The sequence below is a fragment of the Parasteatoda tepidariorum genome, chromosome 4 (genome assembly GCF_982258835.1).
Source record: "Parasteatoda tepidariorum strain Cologne lab strain chromosome 4, Ptep-v5.0, whole genome shotgun sequence".
Lineage (NCBI taxonomy): Eukaryota > Metazoa > Arthropoda > Arachnida > Araneae > Theridiidae > Parasteatoda > Parasteatoda tepidariorum.
Genome location: NC_141758.1, coordinates 91,743,184 through 91,761,724, shown reverse-complemented (window position 1 = coordinate 91,761,724; position 18,541 = coordinate 91,743,184). Strand labels below are relative to the sequence as shown.

Below are 18,541 nucleotides of genomic sequence, written 5' to 3'. Positions count from 1 at the left end.
AAATGAAAATTAAATACTGGAATAAAAAGTTTTACACGAAATCTTAAAAACAGAATGAGTAAAAACTATTAACTGTTATGTAACTATAATAGCATCTACTAAAGGAAATATTGTTCTTAACTATTATATTCATATTATATCCCCACAAGTAAGATTATCATGAAGATTATTGCGACTGTCATTGTACGCAGTGATCATTTGATAGCTTATTACTCCCATAAGAATTATATTGAATATAATTGCGATTGTCATTGGATATTATCATTAATATCAATGATGCATATTGAAGAATTATTTTCAGAACATAGTTTGGTAGGTCCAAAAACCTGTGTATCACATTTTAAAGATTTGAAAGAGAGAAAGTGGCTGTGAATATTGGCTCATTTGAAAAATATAAGTAATTATAAAATTATAAATAATATACGACTTGTAAAGATAATTGTTAAGATTGACAAATGAATATTTTTGCTGTTACTTAAAACAAAACAGGGAAAGTTCAGAAATGAGATTAACAAAGTCTTGATGTATAAAATTTTGTACACCTGTTGTTGTGATAATATCATTAAATTAAAGCATAGATCATTCAGAAATGAAAGGCTTATTTGGAAAACATGCTAATTTGTATTTTAGTGACATGAGGAAATTAGCTTTATTAATATTTATGAACATGTTGTTTATAATGTTAATGTCATGGGGTTTCAAACTCTTATGTGACAGTGGCATATAGGATTATTATTATATAGTTGTATTATGAAGAAAATCCTGTTGTTATAGATTTTAGTGAATTAAAAAGAATTAGCTTTAAAAATTCCCCTCCAAAAAAATCCAGAAGTTCTTTGCAAATTAATCTTGGTTGCCTTTTTTTGCAAAATCACTAACTATATTGAATTGGTCAGTTAAAAATCATTAGCCTCTTAAACCTGGAAATTCAAATATTTTCAAAATATTATTAAACATGTTCCTCCTTTTAAGCCTTTGAATATTACTTGCTTGCGTACTATGAATGTTGTACTATGTCTAGTACTACTATATTTTAAAATACTTAATTCGAGTGTTTTTAAAATATTACTTAACACGTTCGCCCTTTAAAGTATTGAATATTACACACCTGCGTATTTTGGATGTTGTTATAAGCCCAGTAATATATTTTATTTTATAACCAACGTTGAACAGCCGATCCAATTTCAGGTTCATGACTACTAATGTTTAACTCCATCGCTTTGTAATTTTAAACCCAATCCAGAAGACAAGGGAACTCCTGGATAAAGTATTGGCAGAAAATTACCTTTTTGATGGAACTAACCCATTATCTGTTTTTCACTGAGGATATTTTTACTTCAGCCCTGTGGTCGGTGCGAGCCAGATGCGGAATTCGTACCGAGCAGCCATCGCTGGGATACGAACCCGGCTCACCTCAATGGAAAGGGAAGGCCTTTCCCCTGAGCCACCACGGGTCCTAGCAATACGTTTCAAAAAAATTTATAAGTTCGAGGTTTTTTTAAAAAAAATCTTTGTTCATCTGTTAAATTCTTTGTATATTACTCGCCTGCGTTGTGCTGAATCTAGTAATACTATATTTCAGAACATCTAAAAAATTTAGTGTTTAAAATTTTTACTTAACATGTTCATTTATTAAAATCTTTGAATATTACACACCTGCGTATTTTGAATGTTGCTTTAATTCTATATTTCAAATGTTTTAAAAATTCGAGTGTTTCTGAAAATACTACTTAACAAGTTCATCCTTTGGATATTACACTCCAGTGAGTTTTGAATGTTCAATAAAAAATTTATTAAACAATTCAATGTTTTTCAAACTAAGTCCGAAGCGGCAGTGTTCAAAAAATTACTACCCGAGTCTGTTACTTTAATTCCAAATTATGAATCCACCCTCTAAATTGGAATAACACACCACTAATTCAACGATTCCAGAGATGGAATAAATACCTGCCAAAGACCTATGATTACTTAGCAATTTTAATTTGAAAGAAAAGAGAGGAAATAATAAAAGGATATAGAAGGAACTCATATTCGCCAAAGTCGTAAAATGGGGAGTTGGTTGGGGATTCGTAGGCGTTTTGATGCTAGAATTCGACATTATAAAAGTAATTGTAGGGTTCATGATTGCTGCGAAATGTAAAAAAGATTGTCGACATATTTCTCTCTGAATGTATCATTTCATTTGAGAGATTGAATAGACTGAGTGAATTGCTAAGTGGACATGAGACCCACCTTATGTTAGATAGTGATTATCACCGAAAAGGAGAAATAGATGGAAATGAGGAAGAGTTTAAAATAAATTGAATATGTCTGCTATTAAATGATTATACATGAGTTCTGCAGGGTGTTTTTTTATGTTCTGTCCTTTGCGTAAGTGTTTTGTTAAGCTGCTTTTATTGTTTTGATGAAATTGAAAACTTTTCTATGAAAGTTAGGCGACATTGAAACTGTATACAAACCCATACCGGGAAATTAACAACTTATCGCAAATTTGGTGGCTCAGAGGAACTTATAGCAAATCTGGTGACTCAGGGGATAAAGCGCTCACCTACCAATGAGGTGAAGTGGGTTCGAATCCCAAGCGATGGCTGGTCGATATGAATTCTTTACTCGGCTCATTTCAAACAAGACAAAAGAACTCCTGGATCAAGTACTGGGAGAAATTAGCCTCCGTGGAGGACTTTTTAATGGAACTAACCCGCATTTGCATTACATGGAGAGAAAAAACCACGATAACCTCCCACGGTTAACCTGACGGCAAGGGGATTCTAAACCATGATCTGTCTACCACTGAGGATATTTTACGTCCGCACTGGAGGAATTCGCATCAATCAGCCATCACTGGGATTTGAACCCGGTTCACCTAGTTGGAAGGCAAACGCTCTATCACCTGAGCCATCATGGCCCAGCTATGGGCATGTATCGATAACATATCTACAGAGAGAGCATTAACTATTACGGTAGACTTATGATTAAAGTTGGCAGTTATCAATAAAGCGATTATCACCAAACCAAGAAAGATGGAAAAATTTACAACATTGAAAAACATCCAACTGTAAGGGGAAAAAACACAATTGTGCTGCTTCTAGATATATTTATATTTCAATTAGTTTACTTGCATACAAAACTGAGAGTACTCCGTCATAAGATTTGTTCACGTTTAGCCAAAATTACGTGAAAACGTATAATTAATTTGATACAGTATAGGGTATACTATCAGATAAGACCATACAGCGATCAAGTCAAACCGTCGTGCACAGAATTATAAAATAAATATGGTTCAACTTGATCGGAAATATGGTTCACCATAACAACCTATTAAGATTTCAACAAATCTGCATGATAACATGGTTCAAGGTATCAATTTTATGGTGTGAGTTTCTCTTAAATATATGTTTAAATATAAAAAAAACTCATTTTTGATTGGTATGGCACGATAAAAATTTGTATAGAAATAAAAACCTAGTTTCGAAGTAATTATTTAGATTCATTTTAGATCCTTTCTAAAATTGCTATAAAAATCTTAAGCATAAACTGTTCTATGGTGCCGCATACTGCCGTACCAATTATTGGTGACGAAGGCTGCCTTTTTTTTTTTTTTTTTTGAGTAATAGCACATATATATCCCGCGATACTCAAGTCCTGGTTAGAGAGTTAGAGAGGTGCGTAAGGAAGTATTACAGCACATAAAGGAACGTAGGGATGGATTTTTTCTCCATAGAGATGTAAATAATTTTAATACTTCTGCTGCCTACTATACTGAACTCAAACTTATAGTTATGATGATTTGCATGATTTAATGACTGCCGGCCAGATTTTAAATTACTACTAAAATTCAAAACACAAAAAGCTATATCGTGGACATTGTTAAAACTAAAATCAAAGTACTTATTCACAGCAACAGCTAAACGATAAAAAATTTGGTTAATACATTGTTTAAAACTAATTAAGGTGTTAGGGTTGGAGGAGGAGTTGAAGAATTCGAATATTTAACTACAGTTATGCTGTGCATTCGGCTTGGTTACTATTAAAATTTATAAGTTGTGCAAAAAAATTTTGAAAGGTGACCAATCTGGTCGCCAAAGACGGTTTGTTTTAAAAATTTATCTAACTCTCAATAATCTCAATCATTATACAATGCAATGAAAAACATCTTTCGAATGTAATCATCCCGTTTAAACACACGCTATAAGCCATGGACCTTCTTAAATAGCGATTCTACAGAGAACGCATTAACTATTACGAAAGTCTTTAGATTGAAGATGGAAGCCATCGATAAGACGATAATCGCCAAACCAAAAAAAGGTGGATAATTCTGCAACAGGAGAACCTTGAAAAAGCATGGACCGTGTTCAAAGGCAATAGAGTAGCGTATGTAAAGTGTCGTATTAAACTTGGTAACGCAAGTACGATTTCCCGAAAGAAAAGGGTTTATCTGATGGTGTCCCAGTGGCGTAGTCTGGACGTTGGGGCGTGGCCTTGATGGTGCTGATTCGAAGCCGAATGATGCATCATCTTTTCAAAAAGTGAAGCATAGATATTCGAAGTGACTTGGAAGGTTGATCTAATGTTTGATGCGATAGATTGGATGCCTCATAAATAAAGTTTTGAGTTTAATTCATTTAACGATTGTCGGCAAGATCTGGGAATATCTTTAGCCTGCTAATCAGTGTGAAGTTAGTTTTTTTAATTTTTTTTATTTGCGTTCGGTAATCCGTAATAAGATGATGGATTAGGATATTAGGTTCACTTGTTATTTAGACATCGTCATTTTTAATCTAGCTTCTCAACTGATATAATATTTAAATTCGTTGGTGATTGTTTTGTGGTATTTAAACTCCTTAAAAAAACTAATAATTTATTCAAAATTAAAACTTTTTAATCGAAACCGTTAAAAATATTACTGCATGTTAACAGCATAGAGTGCAAGTAAGCAATATAGTGTACTTCTTCTTTGCAAATTCAGTGTACACATCTGGCGTCTTTTCGTTATATAATATAAATATTTTTTTTTAATTAGACACTTGTAATGTTAATAGAGAGCTAACATAGTTCTCTATTGACATTAATGCTAAACTACTTTTCCTATATAGTTTACTGTAAAAGTTGAATAAGACTACAAACTAGATTTTTCAGTAATATTTCCTTCAAAATTAGAACTTTTTTACCAGTTCTCAATAAACTTTTTGCGAAAAGCTCAATTATGATTTTTGGTTCTAGTTTAGACTTATATATATTTGAATTTATGCATTTATAAACTTGTGTTAAATCTAAGTGTGTATTTATTTTTTTGAAACAATATAATTTAAGCAAAATCTTTAAGAAATTGGAGATACAGAAACTATTAGACGATGGCCGTTTCGTTATTGCTATCTAGATTACACTGAGGAAAAAATTTTTTTGTTGCATTTTTAGAAATCCTTGATCATGTCTAATTCGGATGTGGAGATTTCAAATATGAAATTTGTTTTGCTCCAAAGACTACAGATTTATTTTAATGGCAATTTTAGTCTATATTTAGTCGAAATGTGCAACGCGCACGTGCTACGGATTTCGTTACTGGGTTCACCATTTTCGTTATTCAGTAATACTAAAATTCATAATTACAGTAGGATAGGAAGCTCATAAGAGTCATTAAAGTTTTCTTTTACGATACAACAAGAAGTAAAAATCATTAATTTGGAATGCATTTATACACTAATTTTAAAATAAAATCAATTTGTTAATCGAACATATGCGCAGAATTATATGACAAATTCAAAGTAGGCCTAACGAAGCGGAATCGGACAGAAATTATGCATCATAAAATCATTCAAATCACAATAAAATCATACGTTATAAAATCATAAAATCATCAGTTCTAGATTGCAAACAAACTACTGACGATATCGAAAGAGCGCCAACATTGGTGTTTATTGGAAGTGAAAATTAATCTCGTAAGGTCAGAAACCGCTAGAGTTTGGAGTAAGCTTAATAAATTTTAAGTGTTTAGAATTAAATTACACGCTTCAAACTGATTGAATATCGACCTAAAGTAAGGTGTTGCTTGTCGCAATTTTCTGGGTTCATCATCATAATCGGAAAGATATTACACCACATTTGTTACAGAGTATTGTACACCACATTTGTAACAGGGGACACCGTACTATATTATATAAGAGTTTAGAACATGATGAACCATAATATAGTACCTTAATATGATGCTAATTAGAACCCTATTATCATATTTTTCAAACTTAATTACACGATATTATGGTACAATGTTAAGAAATATGGTCAAATTTAACATGTTTTTATTGTTGCATCGAATTTCATATTATGGATCAATTTATTATGTTACTTTTGGCAAATCAAATCAGGTAAAAAATTTTAAAATCACTTGGCATTAATACTAGTACACAGTTAAACATCTTGAAACGTTATGAGCCATAATATCATTCAAATCTGCTGCAACTTTATTATGGTAGTAATTTGAAAATTTTTAAAATACTTCTTAAGTTAGATTGCACGATGATTAGATTGCAGTAGATTCTGCCTGAATGGAAACATGGTGCAATTTTTCATCTAATTAGGCATTACAGCAAATTTTCACAGTATTATGGTTCAATTTAAAGCATTATTTGACTCTATTCAAATTGCCTATGCAACTTTTGTAATCATCTGATCACTTTTAAATAGGAAGAAATTTCTAAGCGTTACCACTCACAGTAATATTCAAACTTGCTTCAATCTTAATATGGAGCTATGTTATAAACCATATTATTAGCTATGGGCATTCTTCTTAAACTTTTCACATGATATTATGGTTCAATTTAATGAAAACATTTGACAGATTTAGTTTCTTTTTAAGTTGCATCATGCTTAAATGTACTATGGTTCAATGTACCGATATTATGTTAAATAAATAGACCCAAGAATTTGAAGCGGTAAGATATTATTTAATTAAAAACTTCATTTGCTCAAAAATATACAAATTGGAAATAATAGTTGACAAGATTCAAGCGCGCAAAAACAGGTGCTCATTTTCAAGGCTTGCCGAACGTGAAGGAGAGGAAACAAAAGTTATTTGAAATATAAAACGTAAAGTTGACAATGAAAAATGGAAAAATAGAGGTCAGAAACAAAACGCGAGAAACCACCGTAGCCGAGAGAGAAGAAAGATAAAAACGGAACAAGAAACACCACAGTGGCCGAGAGGAGCAAATCAAGGTAAAGTGCACTTCCACGTGCAGTAGAACTAAAGTAGTTAGCAAGATAGTTAGCATATGAATAAAACAAGATACCTGGGTATCAAGATGAGCTGATGCGACTGGACGGAAAAATATAATAATTTTGGCACTGTCGAAATAGATTTTATGCCCAAGATTCCAATTGTCAAATTTTTATTCCATTTTGCATATTTTTAAATTTCCAATTTGTATATTTTAGAAGCGAATGATGTTTCTAATTAATTAATACCGACCGATATTTCAACTTTGAACCGAAAAAGGTAAAAAAGTCATATATCAATTAAAAAAATGCATATATCGATTAATAAAATACATATATCAATAAAAAAATACATATATCGATAAAAAATACATATATCGATTAAAAAATACGTATATCGATTTAAAAAATACATATATCGATTAAAAAAATACATACATCAAGATTTTAAAGGATTTAAATCAAAATTGTTTTTTGATTACGATTTTTGTTTTTCGAATAATCTATTATAACTTATTTTTTCGTGGTCCAAATGCGTCCCGAAAATCTCTGAAATATGGTTTCAAACATAGAACTTAGTAGCATTTGAACGAAGTCCCTTCCCGCTAAGAAACATTTTTTATCATATTCCATGAATGAAAAATCGCCAAGATGACATCTTTCGGATTAAAGCCAATCAGTCTCATTCATTTTCATCCTTCTAAGCTTCTTGGCAACAGGAACAACTGAAACAAAGCTATAAAAAAAATAGAATTTTCAGTTACGTTCCATCGTTAATCATTGTTTGAAATCTCAAGCTACCACAGCCGGACCTCTGCTAAGTTTGGCAGGTGCAATTATTATTTCCTCTTTCTGCCAATGCCAAAACTCTTCCAACTCCAAACTCAGTTGGCGAAGTTTTAGGTGTTTGGGCCCCTTCTGTCGTAATCAGCTTCCACGCGACGCACATAGTTAATCATTTTCGGACCATGAATGTAGCATTACCATGAAATCTATTTAAAAAAAAAAAAAAGACTTGAACATTGGTAGCCTTCAGATATGGAATCAGGAATTGAGGAATCATAACCTCAGAGCAGATTCATTTGGTAATTGAAATATGATCAAGTGTTATTGATTTGGTTTGACCCATTCATAGCAAATGATTGCAAAAATTCCCTTATTATTTTCTTTCTCCTTAGTGCGTACTCTAAAATAAAATAAAAAATTTAAAAAGTTATAATAGGAAGAAAACTATTAAGCGGAATATTGAAATGTGATTATTATTATTGTTGTTATTACAAACAAGGATAGAAAAAAATTATTCTACAGAAGTATACTCGGAATAATGAATTGTGCTTCTATAAGCAGTTTGTCATTATTTTAAAAATGGATGATAATTTGCTTTGATAATTTATTCATTATTTCTTCTTTTTGATTGTGCCAACTTTAAAATCCATCTGCAATATAGAGGTTTAGGCTCCGTTTTGCCGAAATCCATTTCCGTGAGTGATTAATCACATGATTAATCATTATTGGACCATGAATGTACTAATAACATGAAACCCATTTAAAACAACTTAAACATTTGTTACATTCAAGTTCGGAATTAAATCAGGCTAACCGTGGGAGGTTTTTCGTGGTTCGCAAAGGAGGGTTCCATCAAAAAACAGCTCAATCAAAAAATCCTCCGCGAAGGCTACTTTGCTCCAACGCTTGATTTAGAAGTTCCCTTGTCTTCTGTGTTGGGCTCAAAATTACAAGGCAGCGGAGTTGAGCACTGAAAGTCGTAAACTCATGATGAGGTCAGCTGTTCGACGCCGGTTATAAAATAAAATATAGAAAAAAGTATGGAATTAAGAATTTAGGAATTGAGTAGATTAATTTGGTAATAGAATTATGATTTAGCGTCGTTGATTCGGTTTGAGCCATTAATTGCAAAGAATTGCAAATTACAAGTAGTCATGCAAATTAAAAGTACAGTAAGATTAATAATCTAAATTGTGAGAGTTTGTATAAATATGTTGTTTTTATTTTAGTTTGAAACTGTGTACACATTTTTATATAGTCAAGTAATTTTATTACAAGTCCAAAACTTATTATTAATTATCTATTAACTTTTTACTCTTAAATCTAATTACACAATAAGTTAGGCATCGAAAATAGCTTATTCAACTATTCGTAACCACCAACCACAGTATTATTTATTGAATCTTATCCAAATTGAAGTCGAAAACGCAAGTAAAAAAGAATTCTGGTAAAACTACAGTACTTGTATGGTAATGACATTGCTGGTAAAATAAAAACCATAATTCTAGTAATAAAATCAAAAAATACCGTGTTTAAACCATTGATTTGGTAATTTTTGCGCTTGAATTTGTAGTTTTTATTACCACACATATAGAATATAATGAACAATAGCTTATCAATGCAATTCAAATTTAAAAATTATTATAAAATGTTTTTAAGAAAAGCTGTTAACAAAAGACTTGTGGAAAAATTTAATTTTGTTTTTAATGAAGACACTTAACAAAATTAATATATTTTCAAAGCATCATTTCAGATTTATTATTGCAGTTTTAGTATCAGAACGTTTTAACGCATTTCAGTTTTTTTAAAAATTTACCTGCATGAATATTTTTAAGTATGATTTTAAAGAAATAATCATAATGTTATAGACTTAAATAAAAATGAATTTCATAAAAGGTAATTAAATTTTTTTAACGTTAAAAAGTTTTTATTTTTAAGAACTTTCTGAATTTGTTTTCTTTTTCTTTTAGCAAAACAAAAAGGAATTACTAATAAATTTTTTAATTGCAAATTTTGTGTTATAGAGGAGGAAAAAAATTTAAAATATCAAAATTTCATTTTGTGCCTATTCAATTATTAGTAGTTCTTTGACAACAGGAGCTTTAGCAGATTTATTAAAATTTGTTTATGAAAAAATACAAAAATCTCCCAGATGAACCTTTGAAATAAGCTTAGTATTAATTAATATATATTACTATATAGTTTTATTATTCATCGCAAAATTTCTGAATAACGTTTCAATAATTTTTACACATTAATTCATGCCTTGACCTCCAGGAAAGAAAATCATTTATGGTATAAGACCTCCATTTGAAGTAATAAATTCCAAAAAATGAAACAAAATGATTTATTTTACAGCTTACAGTTCATATTTTTAGAATATAATTTTATCATTAAACTTAAATATCACAGTATGGAACATATATATTATGAATATTTTTATGTAATTTGACCCACCATAAATTCTGACCCATACACCAGTTCCCAAGCACCCAAAGTTTGTGAAGGCTATTTAAAAAACGTTGACCCAAAATCAATAACTGAGATAATTATTGCGTCTAGCGAAGATCAATAGCCTTTTTATAAAATATAAATGTGCCCTCTCCCACACTTCTGATACATCTTCCGGGTAGAGAGATTTTGAACTATCGCGTATTTTTATGACGATATAAATATTGAGAATTCGTTTTAAACGTTTTCGATTCGTAAATGATAAATTATACATACATCATAGTAAATGTTTTTAAAAAAAAGTTCAGTTCAATAAGTTTCATGAGTTAACTTACTTAATAGTAACATATGATATGATTTATGTTCTTTATAGTTAAATGTTTTTACCTTATTTTAAATAATTATCAGTCAAGACTCGATTTTTGATTGTGAACCTTTATGGTAATATAAATACTTCGCATTCGTTTTAAAATTTCGTGAATGATACTCTTTTATACATCCTTTTAGGTACTTTTAAAATGTTACATTAATTTAATGATTTAACAAAGTTAATCATAGCAGATGTTATGTTTCATGCTCTTAATTATTTTATTATTTTTTATCTTATTTTAAATAATTGTATGTTCATTTAATTATTATAAATCAATAAATGATAGTAAACGTTTATAACAACATAAATAATATGAACATAAATAATATCATGGAATTGTACGTGATGCATATTTATGCATTACTGTAGATGATTTTATAATGTCTAGTTTATTTTTTTTTGTGAGTTTATACGTTAATTTGCATGTTTTAAATTATTTGATGGTTTTTTGTTTTTACCTTATTTTATATCATTCTAAATTCATTTAATACTTATGACTGAATTAAATATAGTTCACCTTTGTAACAATAATACTTATTCGTTTTTAAAGTTGTATTTTTCGTATATAATTCCTTTTTAACTTATAATTTGAACTTATGAGTAATACGTATTCACTTTAAAAGTTATAGTTTTCATATATACACACTGTAAAATATTTACTGTAATTTTACACTGTAATTTTAGTTACATTATTTACACATTACACTGTAATTTTAGTGTATAGCTGCCATATTTTTAGTGCTGAAAAAAAAGAAAATTTTGTGAAGTGCATGTAATCACATTTTTATTTACTTTTACTTTTTCACTGTTGCATTGTTATTTATTTATTTTGTTTTTTTTTCTTGTTTACTGACAATACATATTTCATGCGCATTAGAATCAATTTAATGCCTTCATTACAAAATAATTCCGTTTCGAAACTAGGCAATTTTTTTTAGTTATATTTTCACACTAATTCTTTCAAACCACTACTTCTTTGTCAATTATATATAATTTTTGACCCTATAACTTCGTGTACGTATAATTACTGTTCTCTACTTGAAAACGTATTTAATTTACCCCATCACTAAAAATGGGGAAAACTGTACACCGAAACTTTTTTACAGTGTATAGTAATTGATAGTTCACTTTCACAACGCTTTGAACAATTTGTATTCATTTTAGAAGTTGTGGATTCTTATTTGATGCGAGTTTATCCCCTTATATATTTCTTTAAACAGTTTTAAAATTCTTTCAAAATAAGTTTCATGAATTAAGTAAGTTAGCTATACCAGGTACTATGTTTCATATTCTAAATAATTTTATGTTTTTGAATTATTTTAAGTAATTGTTGATTCATTCAATATATATTTTGCTTGATTAATGATAATACAAATAAAAACTAAATTAAATCTTAATACGCTTACTATCCCTTTTTTTCAAACTACATTTATAAAGATAAGCTATTATAATCCAATCTCCATTTCATCAACTTTGGAACAGGAATTATTCGGTAAAATGAAGAAATCTGAATTACCTACGCGTTTGCTGGGTTAATAGAAAAAAAAATCTTTTAGCAGTATAAGTTTCTCCATGACACTTGATTACACCAAATATGATTAATAAAAAACACGCGTTCTCCTAACTCAAAATGCGTTTATGTGAATTCCAATTCTTAAAAACTTTTCTTGCACAATTTAGTAAATCATTTCTTGAAACCTTAATAAGAAAGAGATTACCAAGTTTAAAAATTAATTGCCTGAATTTACCAATCCTAAAGAAGTAGACATGCAATATAAGTGTATTGATAAGAAAATTTGCTCATAAGAATAGAAAATAATTTATTAATTTAATGAATCTAAAATAAACTGATATCTATTAGTTATTAGTATTAGTTACATCTAAGTAGTTATTGTGGACAATAATACTTCACTATATGGTGATTAAAAAGAATAAGAAATATTAAAAGAGACTCATGAATCTTGAAATATATCAAAGATGGCGAAGCAATAAAATTAATTGTTGGGTATTATTCTAAATAATTTATTATTGTTTATTATATATTATTTAATATTTATTATGTTTTTAAATATTTATTATTTTTTTAAATAGTACTTGCATGTTTCAATACTTTTTAAGCGTCAGTGCAATTATTATATTGACGCAATCGTTGAAAAATATCCAAATAAAAAGTATCAAATTTTTTGCTATCCCTAATTTTGAGACGCCGTGGCTAAGGGGATGGTACATACCTTTGCACCGACCACAGTGCTGACGGGAAATATTCTCAGTGTGAGACAGATCATGGGTTAGAATTTCCTTGCCGTCGGGCTAACCGTTGGAGATTTTCATGGTTTCTCCATGTAAAACAAATGCGGCCTAGTTCCATCAAAAGGTCCTCTGCGTAGGCTAGTTTATCCCAATACTTTATGAAGGAGTTTTCTTGTCTTCTTGGTAGTGTTAAAAATTACACGGCCGTGGAGTTGACCGTTGATAGTCGTAAGCTCAGAATTGAGTCGGCTGCTCAACGTCGGTTTTAAAATATTAAATATATATATATATATATCCGAAATTTTTTGATATCTCGAAATTTTTAGTGTCCCTCTTCGAGTTCGTATTATCAAGGTGTGACTGTATTTTTATCTTCATTAATTACGATTGCGAAAAAAGAAAACACCTGAGAAGTTACGCAGATAGATCTCACAGATAGATCTAGCACTTCTTCCTTTGTGAATGACATTGATAGATTGTTTTCTCTGTCAGTGATAAAGATTATAGAATGTTCGAATAATTTATTTGATCGGTAGAAAAAAAACTCATTTAAATCTTGTCTATAAATGGAGAATAAGATATACTGAAATCATCAATCAAATACATAAAAAGCATCTAACTTTTTATGAACTGTTAAATAATATTTATAGAAATATATTATGATTGCGATTAAAGTACTTATTACCACCCAAGCTTTTAAGCATTTGTGTTAGCATTTTCCCAAATTATACACCAATTTCTTATTGAATATCGGGAAAAACTGATTTGATGTGCAGAAAAGCTATGATATAAAATTTTGGGTCAGACAAACGTACACTATTTTTTTATTTTTTATTTTATGTCATAGCCGTCGTTGAACAACCAATATTTTTTTGTATAGTTTTGATTTTACGACTACCAATGTTCAATTGCATAGACTTGTAATTTTGAACGCAATTTAGAAAGCATGGAAACTCCTTGATGTACCCTACCAGAGGAAACTTTGGTAAGTATTGGGAGAAATTTGCCTTCTTGGATAACTTTTTGATGTAACTGACCCACATTTGCGTTACATAGAGAGGAAAACCACGAAAACCTTCCATGGTTGACGGCAAGTCAACTCTAGCCCATGATCCGTATACCACAAAGTATATTTCATGGCAGCACTGTGATCGGTGCAAACTGTGTGAGGGGTACATATTAACCAGTCATCGCTGGGATTCGAACCCGAGTTACCTCATTGGACAGCGAGTGCTCTATCCTCTGAGCCATCATGGCTCACTCATACACTATTAGAGCTTTTTGAATGTGTTAAATCATAATATCGTTCAATTTTTTTCATGTCCCCTTTTATTATCCTATTCCCTATTATAACGCAAATAATTAGAAGTTTGTACTATTGATTATCTTGAATTAATACTTTTTTAAGGTAGAATTACACCCTATTTAAAAGCTTTAGCTAGTTTTTAATGATATTATGGTTCAATCGACCAATAAATTATTTCCATTGGTATATTTTCCCCTACATATAAACCAAGCACTATATCTCTTAATATATTATTTATTTGCAAAGAAATTCTTATTATCGTTCTATAAATGCACATTCCTTTACAAATTCGCAAAATAAAATGTCCATAGTATTTTTCTAATTTTCACTACGGCACAATACAATATTTTATATGATATTTTGAATTCAATTGTTACTCGTGTTTTTAATTTACTCCTTTTCGTGAGATTTCAACTTTTTTCTGCTAATTCATTTAATTTTGAGAAGTTCTTATACAATTTTCTACACGAATTTAATAAAACTATCTTTATTGTATCTGTAACTAAATTTTTACTCTGTTACCATGTTAATAGTAACTATATTTATTTAATTTTAATTCAGTATTTCATTACATATTAAGTTAATTAAAAGAAATATAGGCAGATATTAATGTTTTTATGCCTGAAATTCTAATTATTATTATGCCTAAAATTAATTCTAATTATTCTAATTTTATTATTGAATAGTTATTAAATAGTGTAATAATAATAATAATTAATAATTAGTAATCATTTTTTAACTGTTACTGTAAGCTGTTCTCTGTAACCTTTTGCCACTCTGTTACCAAACATTTACTAACCTTTCTTTCTCTATATAATTTTTAAAAAGTGATTTGCAGTGTAAAATTGAGAAGAGTTATTCACTGTTTAAGGCAACTTATTTTTTATTTAAACACTTTTCAACATAGGTAACATAAAAAAATATTAGCTAATGTATATTACATTTTAAATTTTATGCTATAATTAAAAAAGTGTATTGCTGTTTCAAGTTTCATGTACAAAAAAACATTCCAATCGCAAATAAAATTTGTAATAATAATTCAAATATTGAAATTTTTAAGAAGAATTTCTCAAAATGTATCGCTATTTTAAAAATGGGCCATACATACAAAGCGTGTATCACAGGAAAAATTTAAAACAAAAAAATTTAATTACTTATTTAATTACTCAAATTTTAAAGTACTATTAAGTTTCTTAAACAAAACAATTTAAATTTAAAATTGTAAAATAAAATGATAACCTCGTTCAAAATACAAAATAAATCCATCCTGTGTAATAAAATTTTAAATGATTATCATACTAATTTTAAGGTCCTCAAAATATTATTCAATAAAAGAAATAAATTCCCTTCAAAGATGCAATTCAATAAAGGAAATAAATTCCTAATTAATTTCTAATAAACAGTAAAGTAAAACAGTTATTACTAACTTTTAAATATATTTTTGAATATTATGAATGCATCCAATATTAATAAAATGCCATAAATCGATACTATGAGTAATAATTTCAAATCATAATGTGTACAAAAATTAAAACGTTTAAAAAACATTTTTGAAAAATTTAAACTACGAGTATTTTGAAAATTACATAAGAGCGCGTATGTCGATAAATTATAGATAATTTCTTTTAAAGAGAAACGATAAAAGTGAAGTAAAACTATAAAAATACAGATTTTAGTGAACTCCAAACTTTATATCTTCATCAATTTAATCCAACAAAAGAATAAATGACTTTCAAAGATTTCAAAATATTGTAATAAAAATAAATCAATTTTATCAAGACAAATGGAACACATTTAAAGCGAGAATAGATTTTTATTAAAGATGGAAATGAGATTACGTAGCAATAAAACGCTTTCTCATCTATTGACTAAGCTATAATCTGGGAAACAAAAATGAAAATGTAAATTGATCAAATCCTAATTAGGAAAAGGTAAAATAACTAAATAAATCATTTTTTATTTTTTAAATTTTCATTGTCATCAGATAAGTGAATTTACATTAAAAAAAATGACAGTAGTTTAAAATTTGAAGAAAACTTAGAAAAATAGCAATTTTTGGAACTTATTGCTTAAAAATATGCTCATCTACAACTTAAAGTGTTGTTTTTGAATAAAATAACTAATGGGCCTTGTCGCTCTGTTTTTCGACATTCAATTACTAAATAATATTCATATATAGCTTATTGATATTTGGAAAAAGAAAATTTCCTTAATTAATTTAAATCCATTTTTTTAAAAAGTAAATAAATTCAATTAGATTGCCCTTACAAAATCTCACAGTTCATCTTAATATTTTCTTTAAAATTTTAGAGTAAATGCTTTTATGCATGAAATGAAAGTGCAAAACAAATATCCACAATTTCAGGTTTGCAATTAATTATGCAGGATGTTTCTTAATACCGCTCTAAATTTATATCCTTAGAATTCTACAAAAATTAAGTCAGTATTTGAGCTAAGAAGAAAAAAATAAATTGTCGTTTTCGCTTCATTCTCTCTTATATATTATTTTGCGCCCGTTCATCTGCATGCAGTATATATTTCATTTTTGACAAAGATTCTAAATACATTTAAGATCCGCAGTAAGTGAAACAGTTAGAATATTTGGACTTTAATATTGAGACTATATATTATAGACTATATATTGAAGACTATTATATATGGACTATATATTTAGACTAATGTATTTACTTAAAATAATTTAAAACAAAATTTAAAAGTGCTCATGCTAAATTTTGCCATCTTTAATAATTCAAAATTCGATTTTAAATGCTTACATAAATTAGAAAACTTATTTCTGAATCTCACAAAGGAAAAAATATTTTTATATTTAAATTTCTAATAATTTGAATAAAATTTATTTTAATAATTATTAGAAGAAATTAAATGATAAAAATATAAGTAACAGTGATGCTACCTGACAAATTGTGCATGACCATCTAAATTAACTGTTACTCGTATTATTTAGACACTTATCATTAACATGGTAATTAAATAATATAGGTTAAATAAATACTGAATACTATATGAATACTATATACTTTGTAAATACTATATGTTTGTCTATAATGACTGTAAAATGCATTTGAATTTTTCATAAAAACTTTTTTCAATTTGAAAACTTATATTTACACTAAAATGTGAGCTGTGATTATAAATATTTTTTGTCTTACATATTAGTAAAAATGCTTTCTTAATATTATACTTTCTTAATCTGAATGTGTTTTAGAATACGGTTTGATAAACGTGAACATTAACTGTCACCAAGCGCATTACTTTATCATAACACGAACTAGCGGGATCATGATACTTGGTAAAAATGGTACTTATTTAAGACTCTTAAGTGTGTTCTTTTATTATTACACATAAATATTAATAAAAGTAAATATATAAATAGCTTTTTTTATGTATATTACCAATATTAATCATGCAATGCCTTTCTTTAAGAGTTTACTGACGTAAATATCCTTACACAAAAAAAAGTTTTTTATTTACGTCATTAAATATCAATGCTTTTATTTAAAATGTTTTTGAGTGAGATAGTCTATAATTTCTTCTCTTGGATAATAAGTAATTATTTAAGTTTTTAATTGTGTAAAATTCATCGGTAAGAACTTTTGAAGAACCAGATTTTGTTTCCCCGTGGAAGAATATGTAATATGGATTTTGCTTAGTACAAGAAATAAAAAATATATTAAGAAGTTCCTATAGTTACTCATTGAAGAAGAAAAGTTAAACATAATTAATAACAAAAAGACAAGAACAGTAAAGACTTAAGCATAGTTTAGAAATGCTGGAGGAAAAAATAAAAGAACGAACTATGGAAGGAATATTTAATACAAATGAATGAATGTTTACTGGAATCGTAAAAATAAATGAATTTTAAAATGAAATAAGCGATAAAAACAAAAGGTTCATAGAAAAATTGGCAAAGAAATTAAAATTTAAGAAATATTGAGGGAAAAAAAATCTAGGATAAAAAGCTTCCTTAGCAGAAATGGATGGCGAAAAATTTAATATATAAAAAAAAGCTGTGGAAATATTTAAAAAGAAGTTAGGCCTCTGTTTTTCAATCCAGATAATTAATAATATAGATGAAAATTAATTCTTAATCGACTTAAAATTACTTATGAATAATTTAGAATAGGACTTAAAGAGAATGGAATGTCTTA

At 28.4% G+C, this 18,541-nt stretch overlaps 1 protein-coding gene across 1 annotated transcript in view; it reads right to left on the bottom strand.

Moving 5' to 3' along the window:
* The window catches only part of LOC110283103 (protein trachealess), a 218,177-nt gene that overhangs the window by 195,526 nt on the left and 4,110 nt on the right, over positions 1–18,541 (bottom strand). The gene's annotated exons all lie outside the window — the stretch shown is intronic.